This window comes from Crinia signifera, chromosome 11 (genome assembly GCF_055691185.1).
Source record: "Crinia signifera chromosome 11, ASM5569118v1, whole genome shotgun sequence".
Lineage (NCBI taxonomy): Eukaryota > Metazoa > Chordata > Amphibia > Anura > Myobatrachidae > Crinia > Crinia signifera.
Genome location: NC_139227.1, coordinates 28,649,575 through 28,673,408, shown reverse-complemented (window position 1 = coordinate 28,673,408; position 23,834 = coordinate 28,649,575). Strand labels below are relative to the sequence as shown.

Below are 23,834 nucleotides of genomic sequence, written 5' to 3'. Positions count from 1 at the left end.
ATAAACTTAATTTTGCACATCAGTCTCTGAACTAATTTAACGTTAATAAAACAAGGCTATCTGAAGTTTATAACAAAGATCAAAGTCTTGCCCTTCCATACAGCGTTGCTAGGGATACAGGTTTTGGGTAAACCAATGCCACAGGACACCATTCATCCTACCCTGAAATACCATCAATAAGAATGGCATATAGAATTTATTCAGTGGATGACAGGTGCTGAAAGTGGAGCTTTGGAAGGTGGCATAACAGGGGATTTTGGGCCATCATACTCTTTGGGAGGACAGAGGCCAGGTCAGCAACACAAGAAAAGCATTAGAACAAGACAAGACACTGCATTCTTAAAATTCAACCAGTCACAAATAGCCGGTGGCCAATTCCATTTAGCTGCACATATTCTACGCAAGCCGTGGAACACAAAAGCCTGTTGAGTAAACCTTTCAAGCAGACATTCAACTAAAACAATTGGAAAAAAGGCAACGAGCAATAAAATGGACCAATGAAACTCTGGCGCTTGTGAAGAGTAACGTCCACTTCTATAAAAGCATACAAGGGTAGAAGCTATGGCAGAAAAAGAAAAGTATTCCAAAGCAATATTTACCGACTCCATAGTGGAAAGCCACGTTCTGCTATTCACATGTAAAAATCCAGTGTTTTGCCCAAACTTGTATGAAGATTCTGAAACAAGAAAAAAACAGCTGGTTACACATGGTGATAATAACGTAGAAGACATTCACGTAGAATCTTGGATGCATGCATTTTTACATCCCCCTGCTTTTTAGAAGAAACCCTATCCTACTGTACCCCCCCCCCCCAAATAATTACTTTCAGCAGTGGTCTCTCACAATAGCCATCCACAGTACTTTGAGCCTCGGATGTGTTGAGTGATGAATGGACAAGGGACCAGGCCAGCCTAATAAGCAATATGGGACAAAACCTTAGCACAGGGGTTCCCAATCTTTTTCGAATCATGGCACCCTAGAGTATGCAAATTTTTCCACGGCACCCCTAGGCCCCAAAAAATATATATAAAATTAAGTAGATTGTGTTTATGTGCTTCTTAGGTTCAGTTATGTGGTAAAGGGCAGGATTTGCTTCTGATTGTACACATATGTTATGATTGGCAGCCACCAGCATTGGTTTTGTCCATAAAAAATTGATCATAAATAATTTGAATTGGTCCTGGACCACCAACCCGTGGCACCCCTGCAAGTGTCCCGAGGCACCCCAGGGAGCCTAGGCGCACAGTTTGGGAACCACTGCCTTAGCATATAAAAATAGTGAAAATTGATAACTAGTAATACAACTGGTAAATTGTAAAGCTGAAACGCAGTAGCCAAATTGCACAGCCATATTACAAAAGCCAGCTCAGGCAACGCTACAAAAACATACTGTTCTGCCCTAAGGGCAGGATTTACACATCTTAAGTAACTGGAATACTATATAACCTAACCTGACATTGTCCCACGTGGGAGGGTGCAACAGAATACAGCAAAAATATAAGGGGAGGAATCAGCTCACAAATGTAGAAAAACCAGAGTCCACGAAGCATAGATTTAGAGCGTAACCGTGGTATAAGACCAAGAGGGGTTTAACACCAAATTTTGAACAAACATTTAAATGTCCTCCCTCTATTTAAAAATGTAATTTCCGGAGCCCACCAAGTGCCTCTGCATTCTATTAAAAAAACAAACCAGCCTAGGTGCATTCTCAGATTTAATTACCAGTAACAATGCTCCATTTTAAAATCTTGAGTACTTTAATAGAAAAAAAAAACACACACAAGTTAATGAAACCCTATTCCTGTCACCACAGAACCAATGCAGGTCCAAACCACTCACAAAATATTCCTGGAATGAATTTGAAATATTAAAGCACACCGATGCCACTGAACCATTGTCCGTGCAGGGAACGCAACAATTGGCCTCCTACACCACAGAATGGCTTCAAAAAATTTACAAGAGAATGCTCACAGGAAACCCTGCACCAACCATTCATTATGCCATAGAATTTACTAGCCAAGAGTGTAAAGGTGGCCATACACTACTGCGATGTAACGCAGCAGTGTATGGCCATCAAATGCCCCTGAGCTGCCTGGGACCTTCCCCGGTGGGAGGATAGCATGCAACCCCGTTCCCCGCCATCGGGGAGGGGGCAAAGTCAGAGGTTGGATAAGCAGCAGGACCGACGTGCACAGGCCCGCGCATCGGACCCGAGGGGGACGTCAAATTTCCGATTTGAGCGGATTTTTCAACCTGATCCATCAGGGTCAGGTGAAATCGGCCCAGATCGAACTAGTGTACGGGACCCTTAAGACCACGATGTAACGTTAGAGGAAATAGAAAGTGTTCAACACACTGCACATAGTACATTATACTGTTATAGCATTTATAGAATAAATGGGAAGACATTTAGCATATTTAGGGGCAACACAATTGTTTTCACACCTGATCTGCCACCTAAAGTGACATGAGTCGTGGGGCGATATTTGAAGAAAAAACTATTTTTTTTTTAAAAAAGCGTTCGCAGATATAGGTGAAAATGGAAACAAGTTAACATTAATCATTAGTCCTACTTTGAATTAGAAAAAAAAAAGTACCAGCAGTACAAAATGGAAAACGCCAAAGCACTTTCCAGAGAAACAAAGTTAATTCGCACTGGGCCTGCCACTGGCATCTAACATTTCGGGAAAAAAACCAACACTTTAGCATAATGATTTGATGTCCGTACGCTGTCTATAGCCACAGCATAATAGAAAAAGAAAAACATTTAGTTTTAACTAGCCAGCCATGCTATACACAACCCCACACACAGATCAAACTGCTTCCACAAGAAAGAATGGAAGAAAGAAAAAAAAAAACCCCTTAAGCGCTTAATTTAGAGACTAGAAGGGTCTTTAGCTCGGGTGGAAAACTGACTGTTTCTGAGAGCAGCACATTCATGTAAAATTATTATTTTAGTAATTATAAAATGCACAAAACAGTGCGTATAATTTAAGCAATAACGCTGCAGGTTAACATTCTACACAATCAGGGCCTTGTTGAACTTGTTCTATAGTGAGCAACGGTATACTTGGGAAAAACAGGTTTATTGCATAACAGAACTTGAACGTTACACTAAAAAATAAGGGGGTGGGAACCTGTAAACGTCTCAATCTTACGACAAATAGCCAACGCCTACCAATGCTAACAGTTACTACTAGCTCCTGCTGCAAACCTGATGAAGCTCTGCTAAAGGCATCAGTACGTTCCACAGAAACGCTGCAATCTCTGCTAGAACAGGCACATTACCAGTGCATTTCAGGAAGCCTTTAACTTCAGTCCTCGTCAAAAAAAACCACCACGCAACCACATGGCTCCTCGGTATTTTCATGCTCACACGTACCGGAATAATAAATAAAAAGCAGCAATACTAAAACATGCAAATCACCTTGTAATCAAAAGTCTACACTGCTGTGACTGCGGCATTAACAGGTCTCCAGCAGATGATATGTGCCACTACATTTCCAGTCACCAACACTCAGTTGCTATAGCAGCAGTCATGCAAAATATACATGTAAAAATATCTAGTATCTGTAGAAAATAGGTGGGTGGTAGCAGAACATGTTCAAGGACAAGGCTTGTGAAGATTACGTTCACCATAGCGCTCTGTATACAGTCACTAGTATAGCGGATGTCAACAGCCCTGAAGCTTATAAAAAATAAAACAACCGCACTAGCATTCACACTATAATGATGTAAAGCCATTTTATATCTTTAAAAAAAAATAAAAAAAAATTGGAGCAGCAACGTCTAGTCCACAACCTTTAAAATCTGGTAATGTCAATGGCTATTCAGTCTGGTCACACAGTAAGGGTACGTATAACGGTAGTGGCTGTTTGTAAAGAGTATTTTTGGCTTAGGCGTGCTAGAAACTATGCCAAAAAAAAACCTGTAGCCAGGTAAATGCCATGCTTGGTTGACATTGCCCCATGCCCTTTCCTAATGGTTATGGCCTATTGATAGGGGGGGGGGGGGGGTAATATGCAGGGGATTGTTTCAGCGCTCAACTTTGCTATGATCACACCCAAATAGACCAATTAGCCAAGCAAAACTGCTAAACCTAACTTAAGTACTGGTCAGCTGTGAAAAGTGCCATTTGGGCACCAAGGAGGACACTACGTTTCTTTTTGCCACCTCAGCATTCAGTGAACAATTGAATTCCCTACACTGAAATTTATAGTTTCCATTAGTACAACTGAAAATTGGGATTCTGATTCCATTCAAATCATGCATAAGCATCAATGTACAGTCCAGTCTTCCAGCCAAGCGGTTTTCGCAGGGCGCTGCACCCTGGCTATTTTTTAAACAGCCAAATGCACCCTGCCCTTTAAGCAGGACCCTGCTAAAGCAGCCTGCCCTGCGCCTTCCACACTCACAGGCAGTCTATCAATTACCTCTGTATCTGCTGGGAACACATACACGACAGATGCCTATGGGAATGCGCCACCTTCTCCACCCATTCACATCTCCCTGATCACACGTACAATGCCCAAATCTTAATACCCTAGCAGGAACACAATTCTCACATCTTTGCTGCAGTCACGCCAGGTCGCCTGAGAAACTTCTAGCATAGGGCATTTCTGAAAATGTGTCTTGGTTGTGAAGGAATGAGACTAGGACACACAAGGAGACTGTGCTGATTGATATAAACCACCAATATCTGCGCACAACTAATACCCCTTTCACACCAAAACACTGGGAAGCATCCAGTTGAGACAAGATGTTTGACCCCTTTTACACTGGCTTCCCTACCCAGCATAACTTGGGGCAGGTGAAGTCGTCAGAGGCAGGTCCTGAGCCGGCAGTTGGAGAGGACCACTCCAAGCACTAGGAAATCCGCCAGTCGGGACCGCTGCAATACCGCCCAGAATTTAGGAAAGAATCTGTGCGCCCCCCCAGCCTCAGTCTGAGATGAATGGATGCCGCACAAAGGCATCCATTTATCTCCTCCCCGGCTCCAATGCAGCCTGCACCCCCTGCCCAACCTCCGTACTGACTGCAGGACCCTGCAGTCGGGAAGTATGAGCTCCCCCATTGGTGTAAACGGGTCTCCGTTCGGATGACCTGGGTTAATAAATTCACACTGCCCCTGAACCCAGGCATCACCTGGTGCAAACCAGAACCACCAGTTAACAGGACCTGGAATATAGATAGAGATTTTTTTTTCCCCCACACTCTTTACACTAAGCACAGAGCCGGGTTGACTCTGCAGTAACCAGAGTTATTGCTCTGTTGTAAAAGGGGTATTAAAAGTAGTCTACACAAACTGCTACAAAAAGGTAGCAGCTGCAGCTAATTCAAAATTTTTGCATATACAGACTGGGTCACAAGCAATATACAAGTGATGCACCAAATTAATCAGCAGTGTCACCCCATACAGAAGATGCCCAACATTCAGAGTTGTGCCGGACCTAGCAGCTCACACAGGCCAGGCCTCTCATGCTGCATGGTATATTGAGGCTACATGTAGGACGCCGCATCTGTAAAATGCATAAAAGCACTGAACAAACCTTTATCAGAAGCCAAACTCCATTGTAAACCACAAAAGTACAAAGGCATATCTTGCTCTGGTGCCAAAACATTCTTCTCAAAGAACTTTCCTTTTGTTGCCCAAGCAGTGAGGGAAGCAGAGAATTACCCATCACACAGGAAGACGCTTCATTTCCAAACAGCAGCAGCAGACTGAAGGAACCCGCACCACAAGCCTGTACTTTGTTGTGCAGCTAATGCTCATTTGATGTGCTCTGTAGTCAGAGGAGTAATTGTTCAAGAGATCAGAACCTTTTCCAAGTTACCACACCTGGTATTACGGTGCATTTCACACATGTACAGCAGGAGTGATAACATAGCCTAGTTTAGATAGTGTACATACTAGAGTAGGGGTGGCTGGACTTTTGTGACCTAGGATCCACTTTCTGTAGGCTCACATAGCAGTGAATGAGATGACTTGCACTAACGCAAGCTTTGTACAGTCACATCAGTAGGTGCTCCTCAAGTTAGTCAAAAACAGTGTTAAAGCCCACATCAGATACCAATCATGTTAAATTGATAGCTTTGTTTCGCTGGGCAGTGATAGTCTGTGGGGGGAATTCAACCGTTCATCACCATCCCGATCCAGGGTCACTATTTTCTCACAACTCCTGAGGGGGTGCATGCTGACGTGCAGGTGCCAACAGCTGATCATGCTACCACAAAGCTCCGCTGAGTTCCATGGACTGGCTGCCAGCATACTGACATTCAATCCCCCTTCCACCCCACCAAGTGAGCAAGGTTCCACAAAATGCAATCACAGAACCAGATTCAGAGGTGGACCCTATACTGAGGTCTGAGCTGTAGGTGATGTTTCGCTATGGTGTATGTGAAAACTACTATTGTACACATGTGAAACGAATACCCCTTTCGCAACAGAAAATGCAGAGACTTACCCAGGTTGGCCCATTTCTCACCATCCTAGTCCCTGCATTTTCTGGTGTGAGCGGGGAGAGATAGTGCGGGCAGCGGGAGGCTCCGTGTTTCCATAGAGACTGGCAGCGGCACTCAGCAGCTCAGTATACCAGCAGCGGGCACTGGTGGTCTCAGTGTCCCCATAGTGACGGGTGGCCAGATCCCGGCAGCTCCATGCCCCTGCAGAGATGGGCTGAGGGGCTGCAACCACCAGCTACGTGTCCTCAGAGTGACAGGCAGAGACACTGCAGCAGCAGGTTCCCTTTCAGGACCGGGAAGCCGGGTAAGTACCTTTCACACCAGCGCTAGTCACGGGCTGTTCCTAGGCGCAAACCGGGAATTCAGGCTGGTGTGAAAGGGGTATCAGTGTGCAATGGTGGTAGCAGTTGCATACAAGATTGCCAACATTAGAGACAACAATGCATACCATGGGTTGTTCTGTCAGGTTAAGGACACTTGTTTCTGACAATACTGCTGCCCACAAAGAAGGCATTTCCCACACACAGCGACCAGGTCTGAGCAGTTACAGACTATGGTGCATAGATAGCCATCGGCCAGACAAAGAGAACCTGACCCGTGCAAACCTGCGAGTGAATGGTGAAATATTGCGCTGTCACATCTCCATACGCAATTCACGAACCATTAATTGATGTTCCCCAGTCTGTGCAACTGTAAGTCTGACCCTTTCACACATCGCCTGTATCACACACCCTTTATTAAGCCTGAGCATGCCTGCAGTTTATCTGACACAACCAGAAACTGGCGGGTGACTACCCCCAAATGACAGCTGTCAGATCTCTTTGCTATTTTGGCTTGTGCATACATGCTACGGATCCATACACATGGGCAGACATTCGATAATGCAACAGATTCCAACATACACCTTAAGGTGCCCATACACTAGTAAGATTTATCTTCAGATCTGGCTGGTTGGAACAAAAACCTGGTAATGGATGAGTGACAGTTTGTCAGTTTTCCAGCATTTCCAAGCAAATGGTCAACTGTCATTTTCTCTCATCCATAACCATGTTTTTGTTCCAGCCAGCCAGATCTGAAGATAAATCTGTGTGTGTATGGCCACCTTTACCGTAGATATTGTCCAGGGTCTGTACAGGCCATTACACAACATAACTGGAAACCGGTAAAGACCCAATTCTTTTGTTCATATCGGCCTATTACAATACATTGCCAATGAGACCTCAAAACTTAAAATGGTGTCCAATTGTCTGCAAACAATATTGCCGGGCCTACTTACTCACCAGCTTTGTAGCTGGTAGACACTTGTTAAGAGCTATTTGGACAGCACAATTCTAAAAGTACAGATAATCTTCCATTAAGTCTAGTCACGCATAACGTGTACAATTCTGCTTTGGCCAAAACTTGTTTTCTGTATTAGAACAGAGCATTCAAACCAGGGATGAAAACATTTGACCCCTTTATATTTGAGTAGAGCAAATTTGATTAAAAATGATCACATTTCCCAAATTACTACATTACAGTTACATGTTTTACCAATTTCAAGCATTTGGCTGGGGGTTTACAACTTTGCAATATAATAGATTGGTTTCCTGGCATAACTTCTGTAATTACTTCACTGGAATCTCAGTTTCTAGACAATATAGGTATCTCTTTAGGTGCAAGCTCTTGACTTCCCACTCCAGATAACCCTCTCCTTTGGAATAAGCAGGGGGTCTGGCACATTGAGATACAGTTATGATTGCACACACTACATCTTCCTTTTTTCAGAAACAAAATAATTTCAGGGCAGCATGAATACCCACCCCCCTTCACTGTATGGAGGACAGGAGGGATGGATTAGATAGGGCATTTATTTGGAAGCGGTGACCACATTTTAAATTCTCCAGTCAACCAAAAAGCCTCTCATTATAGCTTATTCAGGATTTTGGGAAATTCTAATGGATCATACTGCATCGCAATCTGGGTTGGGACAGTGTGGTTTGTTCATTTCACTGGTTACATGTGTGTTTGGTCTACTGAGATGTCAAAAATAGGAATTTAATACCTACCGGTAATTCCTTTTCACGTAGTCCTTATGGGATACTGGGAATGGTCTTAAGACATTGGGTATTAGAGGGTATCCGCAGGAGACAGGCACATCTATAACTTTGAAGCTGGGTGTGCTGGCTCCTCCCCTCTGATTCCCCACCCAGGAACCAGTTAATGGAAAAACTGTGCCCGAAGGAGAATGTACATATGAGAGGAATACTTTATATGTCACCTATGTAAACATAAGTGTGAATAGTGTGGTGAGATTTATGCCAGCACACCCGCATTCATTCAAAAATAAAAAACAACTATAATACCACCAACTGGATGGATTTTCTTTAACAGAGGTCACTGAACTAGACCTTAGAAACAGAAGACACTAGGTTAACTTCTGAACTTTATAAGCAGAATAAGCTGCAGCCAGACCCCCGCACAGGGCGGGCGCCCAGTATCCCATAAGGACTACGTGAAAAGGAATTACCGGTAGGTATTAAATTCCTATTTTCACTAACGTCCTTGATGGGATACTGGGAATGGTCTTAAGACATTGGGGATGTCCCAAAGCTTCCAGAACGGGAGGGTACGTGCGGAGACTGCTGCAGTACTGCCTGCCCAAACTGGGTATCTTCTTTGGCCAAGGCATCAAACTTGTAAAATTTTACAAAGGTGTGTTGCCCCGACCATGTAGCAGCTCTACAGAGGATAGCAGCATACACCTGGAATCAGGTGAGGGAGTACCCTCTATCTTGTCGTATCCACTCAAGGTTCTCTCATTTACAGGGGACCCGAGACCCGACTCTGCACTGTCTAATTGATAACAGAGCCAGGCAGGTCACCCCTGAAAACAGCAGAAACCATCTCACCTACATTCTGATACCTGTGATGCTCTCGGGGTCCGCTCAACTGTGCATTCACTGACATTTGTCACATGCACAGGTAGCAGCCACTCCCTTAGCACCCCAAAATACTCAGGTACTTTATTAATCCTCTTTATATTTCTCCTACCCACCGACATCTTGGTGGCATTTCTTAATTTCTTAACTCATTACTGTTCATTACAGGGAGCATCTGCATTCATTCTCGATTCTGAGAACATGCATGGCTAGCGGAGGCACTCTCTTGTCTGATAGGATCATTTAGAGTATTTATTCGCTGTTATTTGCATTTAGAGGTAATTTCCTCTTCCTATCCACAGACATAGAGAATATATAAGTTATAATAGGAATCCATTATATTTCACTACTTTCTCATACTATTATTGGTAAAAGTGTTATCCGTTTGTCTCTGTCTTTGTCTTTTTTGTCCACCCTGACCCACTATAGGGTCACGTTAACTAATAAAATTTAGTCTTAACAGTTATTGAACTTTAGAAGGCTGTGCCCCACCCGGGAGACTTCTTAGATATCCTCCCTTGGATATCTTACTTTTTTGTCTACATTTACCCTTCTCCCTGGGAGCACCTCCACAACTTTACAAACTAACTATATATACATGTTTTGATTGTGTTGATTGGAGTATGCCTTCTCATCTGCTGTCAAAGTAGCCCAGTGCACCTCGGCCCTCCCTCTCCCCCATCCCCTTTTGTTTCGCGAGCTGACACACCCCGAGCAGCCGCCCAGGATGCGCCCACCGATCTGGTGGAATGAGCCTTTAAAACCGGAGGTGTCGGCATGCCTGTCGTCACATAGGCTTGTTGGATTGTGGTCCTAATCCATCTAGCAATGGATTGCTTAGATGCAGGGTGTCCTTTCTTTTGTGCGTCATACAGAATGAATAGACAATCTGTCTTCCTGATCCTTGACGTCCTCTGGACATACACACGCAAGACACGCACCACATCCAGGGATACCGGAATATCCGGTGAACTAGACGCAGACGGGACTACAATTGGCTGATTTAGGTGAAAGGAAGAAATCACCTTAGGGAGAAACCGCGGGTTTGTTCTCAACTCCGCTCTGTCTGAGTGAAAAATTAGATAGGGGCTCTTACAGGAAAGGGCTCCCAATTCAGACACTCTCCTAGCCGAGGCTAGGGCCAAAAGGACCACCGCTTTCCAGGTGATATACCGCAATTCTATCGACTCCAAAGGTTCAAACCAGGAGGATTGAAGGAATGTTAGGACGACTTCCAAACTCCAAGGAGGTGTAGGAGGTACAAAGGGAGGCTGGATGTGAAGCACTCCCTGAAGGAATGTTTGTACTTCCGGGATGACAGCCAATTTTCTTTGGAAGAAAATGGACAGGGCCGATATCTGGACTTTTAGTGAGCCCAGACGGAGACCCAAATCCAATCCCGCTTGTAAGAAGCACAATAACCTGTTCAGGTTAAACTTTGCTGGGGGGACCTTCTGCTCCTCACACCAACCCACGTACTTTCTCCAGATTTTGTAGTAGTGGGCGTTTGTTACCGGCTTTCTGGCCTGAATCATCGTGGTGATAACTGATGAATGCAGACCCTTCTGAGCTAAGATTTTCCGCTCAGCCTCCACGCCGACAAACGTAGCCGCCCTAAATCTTGGAAGACGCAAGGGCCCTGTGTGAGTAAATCTCTTAGAGGCAGGGGCCAAGGATCCTCGATCAGCAGGCTCTGTAGATCCGAGAACCAAGCCCTTCTTGGCCAGTCCGGAGCCACCAGAATGGCTTCCACTCCCTGACTTCGAACCCTTTTTAGAACTCTTGTCAGAAGTGGTATGGGTGGAAACAGATACACCAAGGGGAACACCCATGGAATTGTCAGGGCGTCTATCGCCGCTGCGCAGGGATCCCTGGTCCTTGTGCAGTACATGGGGACCTTGTGGTTTAACCGGGATGCCATCAGATCTATCGATGGCTGGCCCCAACGGTCCACAATTGCTGCAAACACCTGTGAATTCAGGCTCCATTCCCCGGGGTGGAGGGCGTGACGGCTCAGAAAGTCCGCCTCCCAATCGTCCACACCCGGGATAAAGATGGCCGACAGAGCCACCACGTACATTTCCGCCCAGGCCAGGATCTTGGAAGCTTCCTTCATGCAAGTCCTGCTTTTTGTGCCTCCCTGGCGATTTATGTAGGCCACAGTTGTGGCGTTGTCGGACTGTATCTGGAGCGCCCGACCTTGGAGAAGATCCTGGGCCTGCAATACTGCATTGTATACAGCTCTCAGCTCCAGGATATTGATGTGGAGTCTCGCTTCCCACCGAGTCCACTGACCTTGAAAGGTTCTGTCCATGGTCACAGCACCCCATCCCAGCAGACTCGCATCTGTCGTGAGTCGCACCCAATCCTGGATGCCAAAACTCCGACCTGCCAGCAGGTTCGACTCCTGAGTCCACCATAGAAGGGACTGGCGTGACTGATGCGACAGAGAAATCCTCTTGTACATCAGGAGATGGGAGCCTGACCATTTTGACAACAGATCCAGTTGGAACACCCTGGTGTGAAAGCGTCCAAACTGAATGGCCTCAAAGGTGGCCACCATTCTGCCCAATAACTGGATGCATTGGTGAACCGTCACCTGAGGTTTTGCCAAAATCACCATCACCAGGGATTGTATGGCTTCCATCTTCTCCCGGGGGAGGAAAATCCTTTTCACCTCTGTGTCTAGAAACATTCCCAGAAAGAGGATACGCCGCGACGGCGTCAGAGAGGACTTGGGGATATTCAGGATCCACCCATGCTCGGATAAAACCTGTCTGGTTCTTGCTATATCCTGTAGCAGGACCTGTTGCGACCTTGCTTTGATCAGCAAGTCGTCCAGGTAGGGGATAATGTTGACCCCCGACCTCCTGAGCAGTACCATCATCTCTGCCATCACCTTCGTGAACACACGCGGCGCTGAAGACAGGCCGAATGGCAGCGCTCTGAATTGGAAGTGCAGATCTTTCAGCGCAAACCTCAGGAAAGCCTGATGTGGACCCCAAATTGGTATGTGGAGGTAGGCGTCCTTCACATCCAGCGATGCTAAGAACTCTCCCTCCTCCAGGCTTGCTATTACTGCCCGGAGGGACTCCATCTTGAATTTGTAAAAAAAAAAAGGGTTTAGAGACTTTAAATTTAAAATGGGGCGTACCGAGCCGTCCGGCTTCGGCACCAGGAACAGATTGGAGTAGTAACCCCTTCCTTGTTCCTCCAATGGGACAGGTGTGATAACCTGTGACGTCAGTAGGCGTTGTATTGCCTGTTGCAGGTTCACTCGATCTGCCTGTAGGGCCGGTAGACCTGATTTGAAGAACCTGTGAGGGGGAGGTTTTTCAAATTCCAACCTGTAGCCGTTGGTAATAAGATCTCTCACCCAGGAATCCAGGTGAGAGACTGACCATACTTGGCTGAAAGCTGACAGGCGACCCCCCACCTCGCAAGTGACTCCAGGGTCGGAACCCGAGTCATGCTGCCGGCTTAGAGGCGGAGGCATTAGCGGCACGATCCTGAGATCCTGTGCTGGCGGGTTTTCTGAACCTACCGCGGCCCCCTCTGGCGGCCGAGCTGGAGCCTCTCGCCCTCTGCCTGGGCCTGGAAGGCCGAAAGGACTGGGACGTATGGCCCTGAAAGGGACGTTTAGCGTGAGTGGAAGCCGTCGGCAGAAAAGTCGACTTGCCGGCTGTAGCCTTGGATATAAGGTCGTCAAGTTCGCTACCAAATAACTTTTCTCCCTTAAAAGGCAAACTTTCCACACTACGTTTGGACTCTGGATCAGCTACCCACTGTCTTAACCAGAGGGCCCTGCGGCCTGAGACCGCCATTGCGGAAGAGCGAGCATTTATAGCTCCAAGCTCCTTTTGAGTGTCGCACAGGATCTTTGCAGTATCCTGGATATGGCGAAGTCTCTCTCCGACCTGCGCCATTGACATATCGGCCAGCATGCCTTCCTGGATTTGAGAAGCCCATGTATAAATGGACTTTGCCATCCAACAACTGGCGAGGACAGGTCTCTGAGACGCCCCACTCGCTGTGTACATGGACTTGAGGGTAGTATCCAGTTTTTTGTCTGTACTATCCTTTAGTGTTGCTGCCCCTGGAACGGGGAGAACCACCTTCTTGGACAGTCTGGACACTGATGCATCCACAACCGGAGGCTCTTCCCACACCGCTCTAGTGGCGGGATCAGAGGGAAAGTTGGACTTAAACCTTTTAGACAGTTGGAAACGCTTTTCAGGTTGTTTCCAAGCCTCCTTAAACGTCTCATCAAGGTCAACCTGTTCAGGATAAACAATTTTCTGTTTCCTTTGAGACCCAAAAAACGGGTCACCTTCCTGCATGTCTGCTAAAGGAAGGTCTAACACTTCTCTTATAGCTGTAATAAGAGGTTCTGGGCCTCTAAGAGATGACTGTGAATCAGGGATCAGAGCCTCGTCGTCGACATTATCATCTGTGTCGTCACCCGCCTGCAGATCATCATCTGAATCAGGCAACATGGCGGTCGCAGCCCGCTTCCGTGACTGGCCCGTGGTGGTATTGATATTATCCACCCGTGCGGCTAGAACTGTTAAGTCCTGCTGCACCTGTTTGGTCTGCATTGTATTTGCAGCCAATTGCGTTGACACTGCCTGCAGCATGGTTTTAATGCCTGCAGCCCACTCAGGCTCTTGTGAGTCTGATTGGGGAGTACCACTGATCTGGGGTGAAACCCCTGTCCCACTCGCTTGAGTGGACATGCATTCCTCACAAGTAATCTGTGAGGTGGACTTAGGCACAAACTTGCTGCTGCAAATGAGACAGGTTAACTTCCTCACCATGTTGAAGGAATAAGTAACCTTTCTTCCACAAACACACCACAATTACAATGAAATAAAGGTATATAAAATCAATGTGCAGTGTATAGCAGCTATATATGTGTGAGCTCTATCACTGGAAGTGTGTAGCTTAACAAGCACGTGGGGGAGCGCTCAGATTACACTGAGGAGACCAGCACACCCTGTACAACCTTAACTCCTATTTAGGAGTGGGTAACACGCATAAACACAGAACAGTGTGATCAATAAAGCGATTCAGCGCTAAATACACTTGCTGTTTTCTGCAGATTTCCTCTGTCCAACACCTCACCGCTTAGGAGTATTCTGGAGACAGTAATGGCGCCCAGGGAGAAGTGTATGCGCGCTCAGAGCTCTGGCCTCGCTCCGCTGAAGCCCCGCCCCCCTGTGATGGCGCAGGGGCTTCACTGATCTTTATACTGGCGCTGGCTGTCAGTTTTAATGGCGCCCTTACACTGAACAGCGTTTTATAGTGGGATCTGCCCTGGTAGTCCAGGGACTGTCACCCGCAGCCAGTCTGTGACAGGGGGTCTGCGCAGCCCCTGTGCAGGGTACCGCGTCTGCCGCCGCCGCCATCTTGCCGCACAATGAGCCGGGGTACCCCACTGTGGGGACCCCGGTTTCTACTCACCACAGACGTCTTCGGACTGTGTCAGGAGTGTGCGGCATGCTGGGGGTGAGTATCACTGCAGCGCAATGCCCGTGAGTACAAACACCCTCTCAGGACAGTGGTCCTGCAGCAGGGACAGCTCGGTACCTTAAGAGGCCTGCAGCTGAACCCTTCTCAACTGACTCCCTCGAAGCAGGGATACTGTGAAGTCCAACACAGTAACCCCAAAATAATAAAAGAAAATAAACTGAAGACAAACTCTCTGGAGCTCCAGCAGTGTGCATCCTCTCCTGAGGGCACATTTTTCTAAAACTGGTTCCTGGGTGGGGAATCAGAGGGGAGGAGCCAGCACACCCAGCTTCAAAGTTATAGATGTGCCTGTCTCCTGCGGATACCCTCTAATACCCAATGTCTTAAGACCATTCCCAGTATCCCATCAAGGACGTTAGTGAAAATGTCATTGAATATTAGCGGAGTTCTACCACCACCTTTGAGATTTGTCATTAACTAAGGGTTGCTTGAAGAGAGATAAAATATGCATAAAACGTTAAACAGTATTCCTTTAAAATCACTAGAATGGGGCAAACACTAAGATGGCCGGAAATGTCACCAAAGGTGACAAGCTTTTGCCTTTCTGCAGCTAGTGAAAAAATGTATTTAATATTTTTTCAAAATTGGATACATGATGGCCCTCCGGTATTCTCTTCACATAAAGAAAAACGCCATACCAGGAGGGTGGAGACCTTGGTTGATAAAGGCAGAGACGTGGGTTAATTATTTTCATGTTTGGGAGAGTTCTATTGAAACTTAAGGTGACTCCTAATAGCTTGTGTGTGACCAATTGGTATGGGGTGCAAATATTGGATGTGATCCATCAATTGTTTTATAAAGTGAATCGATCACATCAATTGGTGTTGGCAGCAAGAGTCCCCCGTTCCATTCAAATTTTTCTTTACAACTGTAATATTTTACTATACATCATTGCTTTTATTACCGATGATGAAGCTAGCATCTTTCATATTGTAATATGCGATAAATTAGCTTATTTTAGTATTAAAACCAATCATTTATGATTTTATTTCACAGGGTATACATTACTATGTTTTAATATATAACATATTTGACCTCAAGAGCCAACACCCATTAACAAATTGGGCAGAAAATTGATATCTTAAACATTCTATATAAAAATATTTACTACATACAAATTAAATAAAATCACATTTATTGCAATACATCTTACACAAATAGGGATAATCTATGGAAAAAAATATATATATCTAGAAGATAAGATCTTGTAAATCAAACATACTCTAGCAACAACTTCTGTAGCATACTGCAACGGTAGGTTATACCATCAGCTGATTAGACAGGGGTATTTCAAAGTCTTTTTAGGCGGTAATAGGCATCCAATGAAGCAATTCAATTGTTTTTTGTACACATTATCGCATTCATCTGGCACAAAAGCATGGGTGGAACACCAAAATTAACATTTGGGTTTGAAAATCCCAAACTTTACACATTTCTGCTCAGCACCTCACAAGGCTGTGAACAGAAAACAATTGTTATTCACATACAGCACCCATCATCATTACCTTAATAAAAAAAAAAATGTATTGCTTCTTTCAAATAGAAGTAAAAACCCAATGTTGTAGTTTACAAATGAAAATGTAAAATGCAGAGTTAAGCTACAAAACTACCAAAAGGTTTGTCATTTGTACAGTGATAGCAAATAGCTGGTCTTAAAGACCATGGCACATTCCACATTGGCACGTAGTCTAAATTCCCAGCGTTTGGGCAGAAAACCAATATGGCTTAATTACTTACCATTACAGCTCACAGGCTAAGTGCTAACGTAACACACAATGGGGCAGATGTATTAAGCATTAACAAGAGATAAATGCAAGGGTGATAAAGAGATAAACGTCCAGCCAATCACCTGCTAACTGCCCTGTTACAGCCTGTGTTTGAAAAAGTCAGTAAGGAGCTGATTGGCTGGACGTTTATCTCTCTTTATCACCCTTGCATTTATCTCTTGTTAAGGCTTCATACATCTGCCCCCCAAGTACGTTCTTATTTTAATGCATTTAAATACACTCTTCAGTAACCATTTTATAGGTTAGCACTGCTGCACTGGAATGGTTGCTGGCCACCACTGCAGTACTGAGGCCTGGTTCCAGTGAAGTGCACATTGCTTGTGACAGTCTGCCATAGTATGTCATATGGTAAGCATGGCATCAGCTAAAGGATTGTTTTGGTGTTAATTGAACAAACATTTTTCTTCAGCTGGAACGTAGAGGAGGGGAGATGGTGTCCACACATAAATATGGAATTTATCCTATTGATTCAACTATTCCACTGAAGTCACTTGTTGTGTACACCCAAATTGATCATTTGATTGTGTGTCAAATATTTAGGATGAATTGTCAAATTATAATTTTGCTTTTCCAGTGCAAATTCTAAATGCAAGATGCATGGGACTCATTTACCAGTTCTTTATATAGCACACATTCCGTAGCACTCCACACAGAATATTTGGTCACTAACATCTTAATTGGTTTAAGAGGCAGGAGGGCTAGGTTACGCCATGTCAACATGTGTGTTTAATCTGTTTAAAAGGGCTGTGTAATGGGGCCTACACACATAGTGATTTAGGGGCATTTTCTAAGACCCCTGCACGTTGCTATTGCCAGGCCTATTTTAAGAAATTTGTTTAAATACCAGGTCTAAGCAGGTTTTGCGATGTGAACGCAGTATAAACCAGCGACCGTACACACATAGGTATATGCTAGATGTGCCCAGGGGGATTATGGACACAGGGAACATATTTGCTGAGCTGCACAGCACCTAGGCAGCCATCAGCGGTGCCACTGGACATTGCAGCAGCCAGGCAGGTAACAATAAACAGTACAGATACACATAACACATACAGGTATACGCTAGATGTACAGGGGAGACCCAGGAAACATTCGCTGAGCTGCAGTGCCTAGGCACCCATCAGCAGCGCCACTGGTCATTGCAATAGCCAGATAGGTAATAAGCAGACACAGTATCATTATCACACGGGGGGGGGGGGGGGGGTGTTGATAGTCAGAGAGTGTCAGTCAGGCCAGGAGTTGTAGCTTGGGCCCTCCCTGGGCTTGAGTCCAGTTTCTAGTGCAAAAGTCAAACCTCCTCTCCCTCGCAGGGCATGCTCGGTGTCCGCGGCCTGGGTGGTTATGCTGTCCTGGATGCAGGAGAAGAGGGGGAGCCGTGCCATGCTGCTGGAGGCGGGACCACTGCCTGCGCCGGGGGGTGGTCTTATCCCTTGTCTGCATACGGTTCTCCAGGCTCCATGGGAGGCGCAGCTGCCGCCGGGGTCCACAGCCGCTTCCTGCACTGGGTGCCTGCTCCGTCCTCACCACCTGCCGCTCTCTGGTGCTCCTCCCCGGGTTGGGGCTCCTGAGGATGGGAGCAGGGGGCTCCACGAGCATGTGACTATCCCCATCCCCCAAAAGAAGTTCCAAATTTCCACCTGGCATACTACGAGAATCTGAGAGAAGTAGAGTCTGGCTACACTACATGAAGGATGAAAATGGTGGCAGATGGGGCAGTGCCCATCATACACTCCACCCATTCCCTCAACTCAGTGCCCCTATATGGTGTTCTAAGTCCCAGACAAAGTAGCCACTACAGGATATAGATGCTGCTGAAAAACAGAGACAGACTGGGATGATTGCAGTCAGCGATCCCTGTGGGTGGTCCAGCTTCCCATAGTAATAAGATACTAAGTTAATTGCAGCCAATTGTTCCAGACCAACAACAGGGATCACCAGCCAGAGTCACCCCTGGCTGTCTCTGGTTTTCAGTTATCAGTATTCATTTATTTCCCTACTGGCAGCTTTGACTCGTTCTTACTACATCGCATTTGGATCACCTCTGGCATTACCCTCTACATCTCCCACACTAGCCAGAGGATACTTCCTTATTACCTGCCTACTTATCACCCATCTGGTGAATTCATACATTAAAAAACCAAAAAAAACTACAAGCATTCTATATTTCTTTATTGCTTAGACGTGGTCTAATGTCAGAGAGATTTCTGTGACTTTGGAATTCTTTTATCTGAAACTTTCTCTGAACATACTGTAAAAACCATTTGATCTTACCACCCACTACGTAATGGCTGTTTATTATATGTAGGACCAATTTAGGAGAGTTTTATCCATCAGTAAAACCAAGCTCCTAGTAGAGGAAACATTCACAAGGATAAAGTGTATTTGTTTGTTTACAACATGTATTTTCTTGATTCAGCGTTCAATATTTTTATAATCTGTTTATTATATCAATGTTTAATAGAATGATACATATTTTATGCTTTGGCCATATTAGCAACATTGTTGCTTTTACACTAGATTCTTTTTCTAAACATTTATCACAGTAAAGATCAGAAACCATGACAACTGAAATCACAATGGTACAAAATAGGTATTCAGCCTATATGACAGACAGGTTTGCAATCAATTTTTGTTATTAAATGAAAGATAAGATAGAGATAGAGATATAGCTATACACACGCACACACAAACTAATGTCGTATATAGGAGAGAGAAACAAAGGAAAAAAACCTGAGGTGGGTCCTGGGATTAGAACTTTAAATATATATATATATATATATATATATATATATATATATATAATGTTGTTGCAGGGTAAAAGGGGGACAGTGTGTTTTGAGAGGCTGACCAAGAGTTCCAGATGTTGAGTGGTTTAGAAGAGTGATACATACTGGTCAGTTACTCCATAATCAGGACAAAATAGACAGCATATGACAGGTGAAAAGTCATGGCAGTTACTACATGCCACTTATTTTGGTATCTACTCCACAAAGGGAGGAAACATAATCTAGGGTCATATGTGGCGCACACTCTCCAGTCCAGCTTCTACCTGGTGTGCTGGGATAAGTCTACTCAATCCAGAGGACATGTAATAATACCATCCGTGTAGTCATTTATAGGTATTCACCTTAATTCTTACAGCTAGATGCCGCATTAGCCCAGACCTCATCGTCTATAGCAGTACCCAGATACACCTCTCAGGACCTTTCATTGGAATCTCGTGTAACATATGTGGTCTAATTTGATCACTCACCCGTATTGCGAATACGCTTGGTGGAAGCAGCAAATTGCTTATTTGCCGTCCCGTTCGCACCTAGCTGTGGGGGGCGTGGGTCAGCAGTGAGGGCTGCACCCATGGGAACACCAAGCATTTCATGGGTGTCCCACCTAGCCGTGGGGGGCGTGGGTCAGCAGTGAGGGCTGCACCCATGGGAACACCAAGCATTTCATGGGTGTCCCACCTAGCCGTGGGGGGCGTGGGTCAGCAGTGAGGGCTGCACCCATGGGAACACCAAGCATTTCATGGGTGTCCCACCTAGCCGTGGGGGGCGTGGGTCAGCAGTGAGGGCTGCACCCATGGGAACACCAAGCATTTCATGGGTGTCCCCATGAAAACACTGGGCATTCCCATGGTAATTCAGCGATGACGCAGGTACCGCGGGGGGCGGGCAGCTGACATTACCGGCTGTCAGCTGCCCGCCCTCTTCCCATACAACGTAGCCGCAAATCAAAGGCACCAAGGAGTGTGTTAGATTGGTGTGCAGCTTAGAAGTAATTCGAATGTCGGACACATAACATTTCCTACCCACACGCATGCTGCGAATGGATGTTTATGCAAAACATCCAGTTGCGTGCGAGGGAGGGGCCAGCGCTCATGCGGGCAGCGTTTAAAGCACATGCAAAGCTGCGCATTTCGCAGCTTTGCATATGAACCAGAATGACCTCCATAGTAACATAACAGCTGAGGTTGAAAAGAGACATAAGTCCATCAAGTTCAGACCATATATGATCTCCTGTGGTAAGCGACCCAGATGAGGTTTCTGCCCAGTTTAATTTGAATCCATTCTAGTGCATAATGAATAACGGTTATAAAGGTGGCCATACATCTGGCTGGTTGGAACAAAAACATGGTTATGGATGAGAGCAAATGACAGTTGACCACTTGCTTGGAAATGCTGGAAAACTGACAAAAGGTCACTCATCCATAACCATGTTTTTGTTCCAACCAGCCAGATCTGCAGATAAATCTTACTAGTGTATGGGCACCTTAACACTTAATATTTTTTGCTGCTAAACTTTGTCTAAATATCCACAGAGTCTGCCCTCAGCCTTCTCTAGCAGAGTATCCCGTGTCTTAGCTGCCCTTTCTGTAAAGGAACCCTTCCTTCAGTCGATGGGAAATCTTATACCCCTTTCCCACTGCAGGCTTTACACGTGTAAATGCCGTTTTTTTAGCCTTTTTAAACGGCTAGAGCTGCAGTGGGAAAGCTCCAGGTTGCTTTACACGGGTAACAAATACCGGTTTTTGTTACCCGTGTAAAAAGCAGTGTTTTTAACGTGTAATAGCCGTTTTTTCGGCAGTGGGAAAGGGGTAGCCCTTTACCCGTTAAAAAAAAAACCGGCATGGGGTCCCCCCCCACTGCCGAAACCAGCACCAGGCTTAAGGAGCCGGGGCTGGTAATAAAAAATCAGGAAACCCGACAAATAGGGGTTCCCTGATTTTTTACAACCAGCCCCAGGCTCCAGGTCCGGGGCTGGTTCCCAAAATACGGGGGACAAAATGACTAGGGGTCCCCCGTATTTTAAGAACCAGCCCCAGGCACAACCAGCCAGCAGGGTAATGCCACAGCCGGGGGACACTTATGATATAAGTTCCCGCGGCCAAAGCATTAACCCTACCGACCAGTCAGCCTGGCCAGGGGCCCTGAGGGGGTGGGGACCCCCCCAATAAAGGGGTCCCCCCCCTCCAGGACTTACCTGACCAGGCTGAAGCCTGGTGCTGTCCCCGGTGACCCTGGAGCGGTGGTCACCGGGCTGATGGTATTGTGTAAAAAATAGAATAAAAACCATTGTCTTTTACTGGTGAACTATGAGTCCCAGCAAGCCTCCCCCGCAAGCTGGGACTTGGAGAACCACAAGTCCCAGCCTGCGGGGCATTAAAGGGCCCGCTGGGTCTTGTAGTTCCACAGTAAAAGAAAGAGTTAAATAAACACACTGACACACGTGAAAAATAAAAGTTTAATACATACATAACACATACATACTGATACTTACCTATCTTGAGCCCGTAGGTAGCCCTGGTCCTGATGTCCTGGTCCGTGTCGGCGTCTGTATCCAGTCGGCATCCCTGTCGGCGACGGCGTCGGCGGTCCGGAGTCCGAAGAAATCCATTTGGGAAGCTGTGGAAGGAAATCCTACTCACCTGTCCCAGCGCGACGTAGTCCAGGTAAGGTCTTTGCAAAAAAAACAAACCGACACCCGAACCAAGCGGACAGCTGAGAGACGCACGGTGTGTTTACATCGTGCGGCTCCGCCCCCGAATGCCGCTATTGGCCGCCTTGCGGCCTAGCGGCCAATCAGGAGCCGCTAGGCCGCAAGGCGGCCAATAGCGGCATTCGGGAGGCGGAGCCGCACGATGTAAACAAACACACGTGCGTCTCCGTCAGTCCGGTCTGGTTCGGGTGTCGGTTTGTTTTTTTTGCAAAGACCTTACCTGGACTACGTCGCGCTGGGACAGGTGAGTAGGATTTCCTTCCACGGCTTCCCAAATGGATTTCTTCGGACTCCGGACCGCCGACGCCGTCGCCGACAGGGATGCCGACTGGATACAGACGCCGACACGGACCAGGACATCAGGACCAGGGCTACCTACGGGCTCAAGATAGGTAAGTATCAGTATGTATGTGTTATGTATGTATTAAACTTTTATTTTTCACGTGTGTCAGTGTGTTTATTTAACTCTTTCTTTTACTGTGGAACTACAAGACCCAGCGGGCCCTTTAATGCCCCGCAGGCTGGGACTTGTGGTTCTCCAAGTCCCAGCTTGCGGGGGAGGCTTGCTGGGACTCATAGTTCACCAGTAAAAGACAATGGTTTTTATTCTATTTTTTACACAATACCATCAGCCCGGTGACCACCGCTCCAGGGTCACCGGGGACAGCACCAGGCTTCAGCCTGGTCAGGTAAGTCCTGGAGGGGGGGGACCCCTTTATTGGGGGGGTCCCCACTCCCCCAGGGCCCCTGGCCAGGCTGACTGGTCGGTAGGGTTAATGCTTTGGCCGCGGGAACTTATATCATAAGTGTCCCCCGGCTGTGGCATTACCCTGCTGGCTGGTTGTGCCTGGGGCTGGTTCTTAAAATACGGGGGACCCCTACTCATTTTGTCCCCCGTATTTTGGGAACCAGCCCCGGACCTGGAGCCTGGGGCTGGTTGTAAAAAATCAGGGAACCCCTATTTGTCGGGTTTCCTGATTTTTTATTACCAGCCCCGGCTCCTTCAGCCTGGTGCTGGTTACGGCAGTGGGGGGGACCCCACGCCGTTTTTTTTTTTTAAATTCCCCCCCCCCCCTATCTTTACACTGCTTAAACGGGTTTTTAAACGGGTAAGTGTGAATGTGACAAAAACAGCTTTTAAACGGTAATTTACCGTTTAAAAGCTGCAGTGGGAAAGAGTCTTTATGGCTCTTACCCGTTTAAAGACCCGTTTAAAAAAAACGGGTCTTTACCCGTGTAGGCAGTGGGAAAGCAGCATTACTTTAGGGGGTAACTGCATTTAATAACTATATATTTATTTTCTATGTGCTCTTAGAAACCTCTTTTCTACTGTACCCAAACCTAAACTGGTCAACCGTTCCTCAAAACCCAATGACTCCAAACCCTTAATTTTGTAGCTCTTCTCTGAACTTTTCAGGTTCCAAGATGTCTTCTATGGAATGGTGCCCAGAACGGTACACTCTATTCCAGATGAAGTCATACCTACGATTTATACACTGGCATGATTACACTGTCTTCTCTCGCCTCTATGGCCCTTTTTATGCATGCTAATACATTATTACCCTTTGCTGCCGCTATGTCATTGAGAACTGCAGCTGAGTCGGCTGTCAATTATCACCATAACCTTCTCCTTTCCTCA

The 23,834-nt window shown here is 46.2% G+C and overlaps 1 protein-coding gene across 2 annotated transcripts in view; it reads right to left on the bottom strand.

Moving 5' to 3' along the window:
• The window catches only part of ANKRD11 (ankyrin repeat domain 11), a 167,660-nt gene that overhangs the window by 133,560 nt on the left and 10,266 nt on the right, over positions 1-23,834 (bottom strand). The window contains exon 2 of one of the 2 annotated variants that reach the window (XM_083163990.1): positions 600-676. The exons of the other annotated variant lie outside the window; for it this stretch is intronic. The gene's annotated coding sequence lies outside the window, so the exon portion shown is untranslated. The remainder of the gene's footprint in view (positions 1-599; positions 677-23,834) is intronic. 2 annotated transcript variants of the gene reach the window in all.